At 54.2% G+C, this 13,177-nt stretch overlaps 1 protein-coding gene across 1 annotated transcript in view; it reads left to right on the forward strand.

The window, feature by feature from the left end:
• Positions 1-10,928: 10,928 nt before the first annotated feature.
• The window catches only part of CTXN1 (cortexin 1), a 34,815-nt gene continuing 32,566 nt past the window's right edge, over positions 10,929-13,177 (forward strand). Inside the window, exon 1 of the mRNA XM_032203613.1 lies at positions 10,929-11,069. The gene's annotated coding sequence lies outside the window, so the exon portion shown is untranslated. The remainder of the gene's footprint in view (positions 11,070-13,177) is intronic.

Genomic DNA, 13,177 nt, shown 5'->3' on the forward strand with positions numbered 1-13,177 from the left:
CCCTCTTCATATCCAGTCCTTGCATTCCTGCCCTGTGCTGGACGTTTCCTGCAGCAGAGCAACCACTTCAAAGTGTTATTTTGGAGCCTGTGCTGAGGCAGTCCTGCAGTGGGCACCACGTACTGTGTTCATACAAGCAGGCAAGAGGGTGCTGAGCTCTCCTGTCACCCAGAAGCGCTCTGTACACACCTGTAGCAGCCTCAGCAAGAAGTTCTGCCAGCGATGCCTTTGGCATTATCTCTACTGAGTTGCCCTTTGGTTGGGAACACTCTCCTAGTAGGGACGAGGGAGACAGGGCAGCAAGAAGTGGCTTTGGTGCATGGGTAGCTCCCAACACCCTATCGTGTTTGGTGTCATCTCTGCTACAGAAGGGCTCTGGCAGGCCTGTTTGCCCCCCTGATGGGAGCCAGAGAGAAGTAGATGTGCTTATCAGCCCTGCAGGGCAAGAGCTGGACACCAAGCACGAGAGAAGAGAAACCTCCAGAGCAGCAGTGTTCCTCTAGCTGTCGGTGACAGCTCTCTGAGATATATCTCAGGCACAGGAGCCAAAGAAATGACTCAGGAGCGTTTTTTTTTCTCCTTGGTTCTGCTTATCAGAGCCGTGCTGGGCTTGAAGGGGTGGCTGGGGAATAAATCCTCGTGTCCTGAGTGCCAGTCTGGGCGCCAGCCCTGGCACTGCCTCACTCCCCTTAGCCCAGCATCACCTCCCTCACTCTTCACTTTCTTTCCCTTGCCTTTACTCCAGTCTTGATGTTGGGGCCAGAATGGGGCTGATCGGTGAAAGATCAGCTCTGCCGTTGCGGAGGGGGAAGGACTGGCTCGAGCACAACTTTTCCTTGCAAGAAACTGTAGTTAAAGGAGCACCAATTAGCAGAGCCCCTCATTATCATGCCAGCCTCCCAGCGCTGAAAGCAGGAATCACGCAGTCACCGTGATTATAGACACAGCCGACTGCAAATTGCAAACAATTTGCAGCAGGGAACTCGCCTGGCTCGGTAAGGCCGTGTGTATGTTTACACTGCCGTGTACAGCAATACGCTCATTACGGGTTATTAATAACACGGCCCACTTTCCTAAATAAATGTGAATCTACCTTTCTGTTTTTTCTGCCCTACAGTACACAAGGCTCAAGGCTCGGCCTCCCTCCAGCCCTCCCAGAGCTCTGATCTTGCTGCCTTTATTTCCTATGGCATCAAGGGCAGGAGGTTCCTGGTCCCCTGCTGTCTGTCGCTGTCACTTCACCCCTCTCATCCAGCAGCACATTCTCCTTGGCCTTTCTTTTCTTTCTTTTCTTTCTTTTCTGATCTACAGAGCCCCTTCCTGTTACTCTTTGCATCCCTCACCAAGCTGAGTCCTGTCAGTGCCTTGCCTTTCCTGCTCCCACCCCTTTACACCCAGACCACATCCCTCTGCTCTTCCCAGGCCCTGTGTCCCTGCTTCCACCACCTGTGCATTTCCTTCTTGCTCCTCAGGCTGCCCAGCAGGTCCTTGTTCAACCCTGCTGGTTTCCTACCTTCCCTGCTTGATTTATTTCCTAGAATAGAGCTCTTGTGCTCCACGGAAAGTATCCTTAGAGTCTCCAGCTCTGATCAGAGGGATGGCGTCCCATGGGATCTCATCCACAAATTCTTTGAGCAGCTGGGAGTTGGATCTTCTGAAGTCCAGGGTCCTGACTGCTCTTAGCCAGGCACATATCCCTCGAGATCACAACCTCCACCAGGGCATGGCCACTGCAGCCCAGGCTTCCTCCAGTCTTGACCTCTTTAACGAGCTCTTCTGCACTGGTGAGCACCAGGTCCAGTGACGCTTCTCCTCTGCTTGGTTTGATACCTGGGTGAGGAAGTCGTCCTCAAAGGAACTCCAGGAGTTTCCTGAAGTGCTTGCTCCCTGCCCTGTGGTTTTCCAAGCCAACATCTGGGTGGTTGAAACCCCCCAGGAGGATGAGAGCCTGTGAGCACGATGCTTCTGGTGGATGGAGCCAGAAGGCCTCATCAGCAGGTTCCCCTTGATCAGGCACCTATTATAGATCCCATCCACAATTTGTCCTTTATTGGAGTGGCCTCTAACTCTCACCCACAAGCTCTCAACCTGTCTGTGGCTCTTTCTCAGAGGCAACTCTTCTCAATCAATCCCTCCCCTAATGCAAAAGGCAACACCCCCCTCCTTGGGATCCTTTCAGGAGCAGGCTCTACGTGACTGTCCTGCCATGGCCTTCAGGATGGCCACGACGTCTCCCTCTGTGCATTTTTGCCCTCAAAGCCTCCGTACTCCGTGCCGGTGTGTGTGTGGGGGAAGGAGGTGTTAGAGGGGATCGAGCATCCTGTGGTTTTGTGGTTGTGACGGGTGAATGAGTGGCTGTGACCTGCTGCAGTGGGAAGCCCCGGCTCTGCTCAGCAGCTCCTCATTTGAATGCTAACGAGGCCTGCCAGACAGGGTGGTTCTCTGCTGCGGGAAGACACGTCAGTGATGGATGATGCTGTGCTCCCAAACCTCACTTCCCAGCTCCTTATGCAAAGCAGCCTCCCTCTGAGCGAGCACAGGATGGTCCCAGAGCAGGGAAGGTCCTGGGACCCTGAGGATTCCTTCCCATCACACACGGAGCCCCTTTCTTTGCCTAAGAGCTGTGCAAAGCAGCCCTGGCCTCCCCAGCAGCGTTGTTCATGGGGAGACTCCGTGCCCTGATGCCCTGACAAGCCAGGCACCGGGCTGGCATCACAGAATACCCCTGGCCAGCAGGTGTCTGCCTTTTTTGCACCGCGAGGCTGTGAGCAAGGCTCCTTGCAGCCCACATCTCCAGCTGGGTGCAGCACGTGTGCACCCCTGGGCCCCCATGGGTTCCCAGTCCCACTCTGCAAAGGGGACCAGGAGCACCGAGTGCCCCTTGGGTGCTGAGTATCCCGCTGCAGCACAGAGAGCTGCGGTCAGACGCCCTCTCATCACCCTTTTCCAGTGGTTAGACGACAAATGTATAAATGTTTCTCATCACAGCAGATCACATACTCCTGGTTTTTCTTGGAGGGTTGGAGGGACCTGCAAGGCAACGGTGGGGGTCTTGCAGGGAGAGCAGGGGGAGAGGGTCGGGATTGCTGTCCTTAGGGGTGCAGGATGGACTCAACCCACCCAAGCAGCACTGTCACTGTTCCACATACACCATTTTATCATGAACAACATCTGCTAACATAACACAACATCGTAACAACATCAAGGAAGAGCCACTTGACTTCCTACTCACACCCCCCTGAAGGTAAGCCATGGGATTCTGGAAACAGGAGAGACTCATGCCATAAATATGGCAGAAAGTTGAGCAAAAAAAAAATAATAATGCAGAAGGCAGCAGGCACAGGAATAGGGGAACTTTCCAGAGGAAGAGAAGACAGGCCCAAGAGGACTGAGTGAAAGCAGCAGCAGGCCAAGCCAATGCAGGGAGGGGAAAGATTTTTCTACGTTCTGTTTGCCTTTCACAATTATTATAAATTCAGGTTCTGTCTGGATCTGGAGACTGTCTGGAGGCCAGAGGGCACGGCGCTGCCAGCAGGAGGTGAAGGAGAGGCAAAGCAGATCCTCTGTGGTTTGCCAGGCACAGAAGGGGGCTCAGACATGGCAGGAGCCCAGCGCGATGCCAGGCGCCGTGCTCGGCCCTATGGCAAGAAGGGGGGCACGTCCCTGGGGAGATGGGTTGGGACCGAGAGCAGGCTGGGTGCAGATATAGCCAGGCAGCTGCGGGGCTCAGGGCTGCCTGGAGAAGGATAAAATTGTGATTTATTGCCCAGAGAAGGATAAATTTGTAATTTATTGTGCAGAGAGATATTGGCATGCCAGGCTTGGACCCTCTGTCTAGGTGGGGGAGCTGAGCAGCACCAGGGCTCTCTGCAGGCCCCATCTCTCCTATGCCTGCTGCCAGTCCCCAGCTGAAGTCTGTCCAGCACCATTAGCTCAGGCCATCCTGGCAGGAACTGTCTGCCTCGCTAATTTAATGAGCCCCCGGCTTAACGCATGGCGAATTCTGACATAAATAAAATAAAACGTGTCAAAGTGCAGCTTCTTTCCAATTACAATTCATTAGCAAGCTCTGAGCCACCGGCCTGACCACGGTCAATAATCCCAGTTGGGGAAGAGCAGAGGAAAAGCAATTTATAATTTTCCCCAGGCGTTTCGGGAGGAGGCAGGACCGTCTCACACCGGCATGGCCTGAGCAGGGCCTGCCTCCCCCAGGAGGGTCCCACCTGGCTCTGGCCTCTGCGTGTAACCCAGGGATAAGGACACGTCCTTTTTCTGTCCCCTGGCCCCTCCACGATGTAGGGATGCACTGGCTCTTGGGATCTGGCTGGGACCTGACATGGATTGGCTGTGGCAGGGCATCAGCTTAATGGGGATCTGTCTGGGTTCCCCACATCCCCTCTTTTTCTAAGAGCTGTTGTAGGACTGAGCAGCTGATGTTCATTTCTCCCATTTTTCCTGTTTCAGTCCATTGCCTTCTCCTAGACAGGGAAGGAGCAGACCCTTCTGCCCCTCCTGAGCATCCCAGTTTCCCCTGGAGATGCCAGATGGAGGCAGACAGATCCCAGGAGCCAGCCCCTGGATTCAACACGTGCCTTTTGGAGCTCGTAGCCCACACAGCTGCAATCCCTGCTGGGCACTAACCCAGTGCTGGGGGTGGCTGGAGCAGAGCCTGCTCTGCCCTTTGGGGCTGCCACCAGGACCCAGGACACATCCTGCCACCAGGACCCAGCAGGCCGACCTTTTGGGATTGGGGCTGTTTTGTGGATGTGACAGTGGCGTGGGGGATTTGACCGTGGCCATCTGTGCCGCTCAGGTTGTCTGGAGGTTTTGGAGACCAGAGATGGAGGCAGAAAGCTCTAAGCTGCTGTGGCCCAAAGCAGCCTTTTGCCAAAAGGGAAGATCCAACAGGGAGGTGGCTCCTTGGAAAGCCGTGGTCACCCTGTGAGGCTCATTGTGCCAAAGGGGGACTTGTAGGCATGGGATTTCTGCTTGTCCCTCAGCAAACCTCCCTGGTTGGGCTTCACAGACTGAGGGTCACTGCAAACTGGTGCCCTGGCTGCCCTTGGGCACTGCCGCATCCACGCAGGGGCATCGTGCCAGCTCGCCTGGCTGCACACGGGTGTATCTCACCACCTACATTTCTGAGATGTCTCCTGCATGGGCCTGTCTCTGCTGCTCTACAAACGATCCCCCTTTCTCTCCCTTGCTGCTCTTCTGCAGCAGCTTGAGCCCTGGCACACCGTGGTGAGGAACATCCTTTCTTCTGCAATCATTCTCAGCCTGCAGGAGACCTTCAGGAGCCTGCGAGGACTTCTCAGTCGCAGTAAGAGGTGGCTGGAGGAGGCTGAGTGTGGGCAGATGGAGACAGAACTCGGAGCGAGCTGGCAGCTTTGCTGGAAGGGCTGCGATTCCTGGAGGTGCCGGGAGTGGGGCCAGGAAGGAATCGGTCTCCAGCTGCTTGTGTGAGGAGACCATGGCAGTCTGCATGCAGCTAGGATGGGCACCTCTTACAGGCGATGCTGAAAAATGGTGAGAAAACTTAGTTCTTACATCTCCCCGGTGTGGGAGAGGACGATCTGACTTCTCCCTGGTTTGGATTCAACGAGGACTGAATAAATTCCAGTCTAAGCTCAGCTGTCCTCGACACTGTTCAGGTTCAGCTTGGCCCGAAGCAATTCTGTGTTCCTTCTGGATCAAATCTATCAGGATTTTACAGTAGTGCTCAGGCTCAGCTCAGATTCAAGAGGAAAGGAGCAATTCACACAGGTTATTGTATCATCTAGAGCAAAAGTTCGGATTTTAACAATGAAAGTGGTTGAATTAAGGCACAAAGTCCTTGGGAGGTGGTGGCATGTCCTGCTAAAAAGGTCTCCAGGTCTGAATTAGGTGGCTTTCAACAACACACGTCTCGACCAGACGTGTAGGTACATGGCCCTGGTGATATGGGAGCTCAGGCTGGATGATCCCACTGTCCCTTCTGGCATTAAATACCACAACACTCTTTGTGTGTTGTGATGCTCCTGAGAGCCTGTGGGGAAATGGGACGGGTTGGAGATCTCAGACCTTCCCATACCGCCTGCTCTCAATTTGTTACCTTCAGACACGGGGCTTTGCTCTGCTGTCCTAATTACTCCCACTGTGCTTGAGTTTGGGCAGTTGGTGTTTAGTCTTCGTACTGAGGATTTTGTTCCAGGCATTTCCATTTTTTTGACTTGATTTTGATTAAATGTGATGATCAGGATAGATCTTGAACACATCACAAGCAGCTTTCTAGGTGCACTTTGGTGCTCTGTTCCTCACCAAAACAGCACATATCAGGCATGCAGCCCATGCTGCCAGATGAAAATTTTCCTCTCTGGTCTTCCTGCCACTGGGATTGTATTTTTTTTTCAGGACATGCAATGTGTTCACTGTCAAATTGCAGCTACAAGGAAAGAGCTGTGCCAAAAAACTTTGTTTAAGAGAAGTTCCTTAGAGGTGGATTTTTTTTTTTTTTTTTTTATAATTAAGTGTATTTAATCTCTGAAATGCACCTGCCTTTTCCAGGTTTGTGGAGCAGAAGGGTTTTGTGCTGTGCTGTCTCTCAAGATGCTCATATCATCTGCTGAAGCCTCATTTTAGCAGCAAATTGCTCCAGAATGATTCTTCTCCTTTAGTAGATCGGCTAAAAGAGCTGTGAGTTCTTCCAGAGTGCTGCAGAAGAGAACAGCAGTAGGGTTATCTGAGCTTGCTGGAAGAATGAGTTACTGAGAAATGTGTGGATTCTTCTGACTGTTACCATGCCCACACGGTACGGGGGAAAAAAAAAAAGTAGCTTCTTTGAGGCAAATGATTTGAAAACAATTTCTTGATGCCAAAGAGCATGGAGGGAAATACCACATTGAAAAATTCCTTCTGAAATGAAGCATTAAGGAAGGGGAAGAGCTGAAGGCAAAATGTGTCTCATTTACACGTGGCTGTGCTCCATGGCTACAGGGAGGCTGCTCCCTCTGTACAAGGGAATTGTAAAGGTGTTAAACCATCTGTCAGTGACAAGACCCCCAAAAGCTCGCAGATACCTTTAGAAAAACCTTCAGTATGTCCCAGGCTGAAGGAGAAGAGGTGAGGGTTGGAAGAGGCTTGAAAATCCCCCAGGAAGACAGGATTCGGCATATCTGCATTACCTCTTAAAAACCACTGTGATTTCATGCAGTTTTTGTACTGCTTGTTCTCAAACAACTTTTAATGGAGAAATGGCTACAGGTTAACAGGTGAATAAATTAGTTTTATTATTATCCTTGATCTAAATCCTGTATTTTCCCTTACATGCTTTCAGTTGAGATGTTTTCTAGAGTGCTTTTCATTCATTTTCACTCTGCTGCTGCACTGCTACTAATTGGAAGCTAACCGAAGCTATTTGATGGGATTTACATATATTTCAAAAGAGAATAACTTCACAAACATTTCGATTTTTAAAAAGAAAACGCAGCAAAAACTTAATGTAACTGTTTTCTTAAAACATATTGAAAATATAGGATTTTGTAAAAAAAAAACAACTTTCTTACAGAATTAATTTCTTTTGGAAAGGATGCAATGCTCAGTTACAACAGCCTGATGAACTCTAGTTGTAGGGAGCTCTGTAATTGTGCAATAACTGCAATTACCATGAAATAATTGCAATAACTGTGCAATAACTGCACAATAACTGCAATAACCATGCAATAACTGCAATAACCATGTAATAACTGCAATACCTGTGCAGTAACTGCAGTAACCGTGCAATAACTGCCCAGACAAGAGAAGCTCTTCGGCACACGCTTAGATCTCCTTGGGGACACGTGCCAAGCGTTTGCAGCAGCAGGTGGTGCTTGTGTTTCCCTGCCAAGCCCACCTCACCCTCTGTGTGTGGGATGGTTTCTCCTCCAAATGGCAGGCGTTTATTTTTGTCCCTGGCGGTTGCTGTGTGGGTCTGCTCTGAGCATCCAAACCCTACCCCGATGGAGGATGAGCTCCTGCAGTCCCTGTTGACACCACCGTGTCTGATTTCCCTGGAAACATCTTCCATGCTCTGGCACAGGCTCCTGTAACCATAGATACACACAAGCAGTGCACAGCGATGCTTTTCCGTGTTTTTCTCTTAGATACTGCCAGCCTCCTCAGGTAGGCAGTTGCCTGGTCTGCTCCCCGAGCAAGGTGTCTCTCTGCAGGGCTGAATTATTTTAAAGCAGATAGAAAATGTGAATTGTACAACCGAAGCTAAGCAGCCCCTTCCTGGGCCCTGGCGATGGGGGTGCATGCGGTTAAAGCTGGTGTTTGCTCTGAGCTTCCCACTGTCTTTGAAGCAAAGGCCTCTGTCTCACCTGTGGGCACCTATTCCTAATTAATGGGAACCCCAGAATGAACCTGACCTCGGCTCTGCCTTGGACAGAGCAGCTGAGCAGCTCCGCTCCCCTCTCCTGGAAGCCAGTCCTCCCAGCTTCAGAGCAGGATGGGAGAAAGGATGAGGAACACGTGCAGTGGGAGCTCTGCTGTGCCCAACGTGGGGTTTTACAAGCTGCAGACCACTGCCCTGTGTGATTTGAAGGGTAAATATCAACAGTATATCCCAAAGGGTGTGCCAGCAAGGACCTCCCTTCACCCCATCAGTTCCCTAAGAGCTTTGGAGGATTTTATTTAAAAAACAAAAACTAAACACCTCCAGTGTTGGACACAGGGATTAAGGCTCCCCAGATCCTGGTAGGAATGGTTTGTCTCAGATTCCTCGTGTGCTGAAATAAGCTCTGGGGATAAAACTGGTAGGGGCCTGCGGGACGTGTGGATTTTGTAGCAGCCGTGACTCATCCCGGTCTTGGCAAGTGCTGGAGGGCCAGAGCTCAGACAGCCCCAGAGCTGGTACGGAGCAGATGCCAGCCCTCGAGGATGCTGGGGAGACTTACCGCATGGCTCTGCGGGGGGACAGATTGTGTGGGTCCTGCTTTTGCTGTTTTCCAGCCATGTTTTTGTCCCTGCTCCTCCTCCCAAAGGACATGCAGCCTCTGCAGTGCCTGGGAGATGTAAGAGGAGCTGGAGGAGGAGAGCAGAGTGTGATTTAGTCTCACCACATCATGGTCAGTCCTGCCTCTAGTCTCAGCGCCTGTCCCACCCTCTAGACCAGCTCGTCGTGGTAACCCCACAAAAATCTCGGGATTTTTCTGGGATGTAAGAGAGGAAGACAAAGCCTGCCTGCTCCCTGCCCCCCCCCAAAAAAACACAATGCTGAGTGCCTGCAGCATCCACGGGGCAGAAACCAGGACCCATCCTGGAGAAGAGACCAGCTCCAGGGAGCTGTGGTGCTTCCAGCAGTGGGGGCCAAACCTCCCTGGGAGCTGCTGCGTGGTGGAGGGGTCATACGGAGAAAGTGGCTCCTCGGTGACAGCCCCAGGCCTGTGGCTTCATGCTGGCACTGGTCTGGGGGGTTTCCAGTCCCTCCCCATCACAGTTCACCTATGCACATCCTGCAATTCCCCCGAGCTTGCTTAGCCACACCTGGGGTATTATCACACCTCTGTAGGCACGGGACTGGCATGTGGTGAGCATTTAATCTGCTCCACAGGGACCTAGGAAAGAAAAGGATTTTGCAGGAAGGTGCCTGTGGTGATATCAGACATGTCACAAATGGGTAACATTAAAAAACTTGAGTTGTGAGGGAGACGTAGCACTCTTTGACATAGGCCCATGGGCATGGACTGAGCACCTGCAGAATTTACTCTGAGCCCAGTCGTGCCCACCAGAAGTAGCCACAGCTTCAAATGCCCCTCCAATACATTTTTTTTTCTCTGTATATCTATCCTGCACCTTTGCAGAGGACAAAAGCCCTCTGCTGTCCCCAGCGCCGGCCCTGAAACTCCCCTGGGGTTGCCCCAGCAGGACTGGGGGAGCTTTTGCTAATCTTTGTCAGCAAGGTGTGCTCTCAGCTGAGAGCTGGTGCTGAGCACAAGCAGCAGCAGTGCTGCATCTGACGGGGGTCTCCTCCTGACCAAAAACCCCGTGGGGCCTTTGCTTGGATCTTTCTTGCCTGCCCCAGCAGACTGGTCCTCTTTTAAGCCATCCCCTTTGCCAGCATCCATGGGCTGCGCCTCCTCCCTTCTCGTCCTGGTGCCCACCCACACCTCCCTGCAGCCACATCGCTCCCTTTGGTCCCAGTGGATACTGGGGGACCCCTGGGATGGATACTGGGGTTCCATTGGGATGGATACTGGGATGCTCCCATTTGCTGTCCCCTTTGCACAGCCGCCCCTCCTCAGGGTGTTGCCCTGCTTCCCTGCACCCTCCCTGAGAAATCACCCTCTGCACAGCACCACCCCATGCACCCTCCTGCTCCCCTGTATCCCCTGCATCTTAGACGCACGCTGGTCCCTGCCCCACAGCCCCCACCCCTCTCCTGTGTCCCCACAGAAATCCCTCACCCTGTGCCCGTTGCTGTGCCCAGCTCAGCACCCCAACACCGTGCCTGGCCCCCTGCATCCTCACGGTACCTCCCCAGGACCCCACAAACCCTCGCAGCGCCCTGGCCACCCCCCCAGAGCACCACACGCACCTGCATCCCCCTCCGTGTGCAATGCACCTGCACCCCACCCTTCTCCCCCTCCGTGTCCACAAAAACCCCACAGTCCCACTCCTCCCTGCATCCCCGCCCCACCCTGCACCTCCAAGGACCCCCCACACCCTCCAAGGACCCCCCACGTCCCCCCGGCTCCCCCACATCGCCCTGCACCCCCGGGGCTCTCGGGAGCACCGTATTCCCCTGCATCGCCCCCCCCCCCTCTCCTTACATCCCCCCCAACCCCCGCATCCCCCCCCCCCCCCCCCTCCCTCCACTCCCGCAGCATCCCCGCTCCTCCCGGCCCCGGCCCCACCCCGGAGCATCCCCCACGCCCCGGTTTCTCCCCCCCCCTCGGATCCCCGCAGCCCAATCACGGCGGCTTTGGACGAATTCAAACCCCGCAAGCTCTGCCGCTGCCGGTGCTGCCTCCTCTCTCCCCCCAGCTCCCCCGGATGGGCTCGGGGAGCCCCGGGGCGGCCGCGGCCCCTCTCCGCCGCCCGGAGCTCAGGTGAGCCGGGGGCTGCCACCGGGGTTTTGTGTGTGTCTGGGGGGGCTCCCGGCAAAGTTTGGGCTCGGTGGCACCGGGGGAGGCGGCAGAGCACGGCCAGGATGCGCCGGGCACCGCCCGCCGGCGGCTCCGCAGGGGCGGCGCGGGGCTGGGGGGGGGGGGAGCGCCCCCGGTGCCCGCAGCCCCCGGTGCCCGCAGCCCCCCGGCCCCGCTCCCGGTTCCGAGCCGGTTGCGGCTGCCGAGGGCATCGCCCCCCCTGCGGTGTGCCCTGCAGAAATTGGGTAGGGGGGACTCTCGGGGAGGTCGGGGGGAAGAGCCCCCCCCCGGGGGTCTGAGCTAGCCTCGGGGGGCGTAGGGGGGAGTTAAAGGTTTTTTTTTTTTTTTTTTCTTTTTTCTTTTTTTTGGGGGGGAGAAATGTTTGTTGCTGCCACATCGGAAAATCGGGATGGGCCTTTTCTTGGGGGAGAAGTCAGAAATTGGGGATTTCTGCAGCTTGCAGCAAAACTGCTGGTTTTGGAGTTCTCACAGCCGGGAGTGACGGAGCGGCTGCGAGACCCCTCCGCTGAAGGGCCTCAGGGAGTACCCACCCTCTGGGGCTGGAGTGCTGCTGTGAATTTTGAAGAACTTTGAGCTAAATTAAGTTGATTTCTGCCTTCTGGAGCTGCGGTTCTGTCTGAAAGCAGGGGAGAACTGCACAGACCCTTGGGATAAAGGAACAAGGCAAAGAGCAAAATCAGCCCCAGTGAGGAGCGGGTGAAATTCTGATTTCAGCCTTCATAGGAAGAGTTGGAGCTGCAGGAACTCTCCTTGCAGTGCTGGGTGTGTCGGCGAGCCCAGCCCATGGCAGAGGGAATTCATCTCTCCCAATCCGTGGAAAGCCAGCGGGGAGACTGGGCTTGGCACAGGCAGGTTTTGGTGCAGAGCCTCATGTTAAACATGAGGGTAAAAGCCGTTGGCAGCAATGACAGGTATGGATTTGACAGTGTCTGTAGGCTCCCCAGCACTTGACTTCAAGCTTCAAATCTGTGCCATTCCAGGATCCATCCTTCTTTTTCCCAGCTATTATTATTTGCCATAAATCTGCCCCAAAATAAGGGATGGAAAATCTTTAGGAGGGCAGGGCAGACCTGTGTGCAATAGGAGGGGAAGCACGATTCGAGTTCTGGCTGCTTAACAAGTTTCACCCTCTGTGCACTGCAAATGCCTCATCACCCCAAGCTCAGGTCGTGGTCCTGTAACCAGGCATTCACGGCTCCGATCGCTTTGCCTGGTTTGATCTCTGCTGGTTTGGGGCACAGATTTAGAGCTGAACAGAACCACTGCAACCAGTGGGACCTCGGTGTCCCAGGAACACTCGAGTTGGGGTTAGGCAGGCAAGGTGTTCTGGCTAGGACTATGCCAGGCCAGGATTTGCAGCTGGGCGGTGGCAGAGTTGCAAACATCTTCATCTTTTGCTCTGTGGGTAGTTCTCTCAGTGCCATGGTAGGGCTGGTGGATGCTCGGGAAGGTATCTGCAGCCCTGGCTGCCACCAGGTTGTCCTGGCAGGAGGACTGGGTGAAGGCAGCTCTGTCGTGGTGCATCTCTGGCCTTGCCTTTAGCAATTCAGCGCTGGTTTGGTCCTCACTGGCAGTAAACACCCAAATCTTTGGGCAGGACTGTGCTCTTCCCCAAACCCCGAGGAACCCTTGGGGAGCCTCTGTGGGACATATGCGCAGGAGTGCTTCCCATGGGTCCAGTTCCAGAAAGGGAAGGGACGCCTGGCACTGACTGCAGGATGTAAGCATGTCACACGGGTACAGCGCCCAGCCTGCAGGTCCCCCTGGAAATGACTTGGCACTGCTCTGAGGATGCACAGCCCCTGCCAAGCTGCTCCCCAGGCTGGGAGAGGCCGGCTGCTCGTATCAGCATGCTATTTACCTGTTGAAAGTGGTGCTGGCAGGGCAAGGTCTTGCTGCCTTCCTCACTGTGCTTCTGCCAGAGAAATCTGCTCTTTATTCTGGTGCTTGATGAGCTCTGCTGTGCTGTCTGCAGCCTGGCTGGGGCAGCTTTCTGTCCTCAGGGGACGGAGTGGGCTGCACAGCAGTGACCAGCACTTCCTTGGTGATCA

Source organism: Aythya fuligula, chromosome 26, assembly GCF_009819795.1.
Source record: "Aythya fuligula isolate bAytFul2 chromosome 26, bAytFul2.pri, whole genome shotgun sequence".
Lineage (NCBI taxonomy): Eukaryota > Metazoa > Chordata > Aves > Anseriformes > Anatidae > Aythya > Aythya fuligula.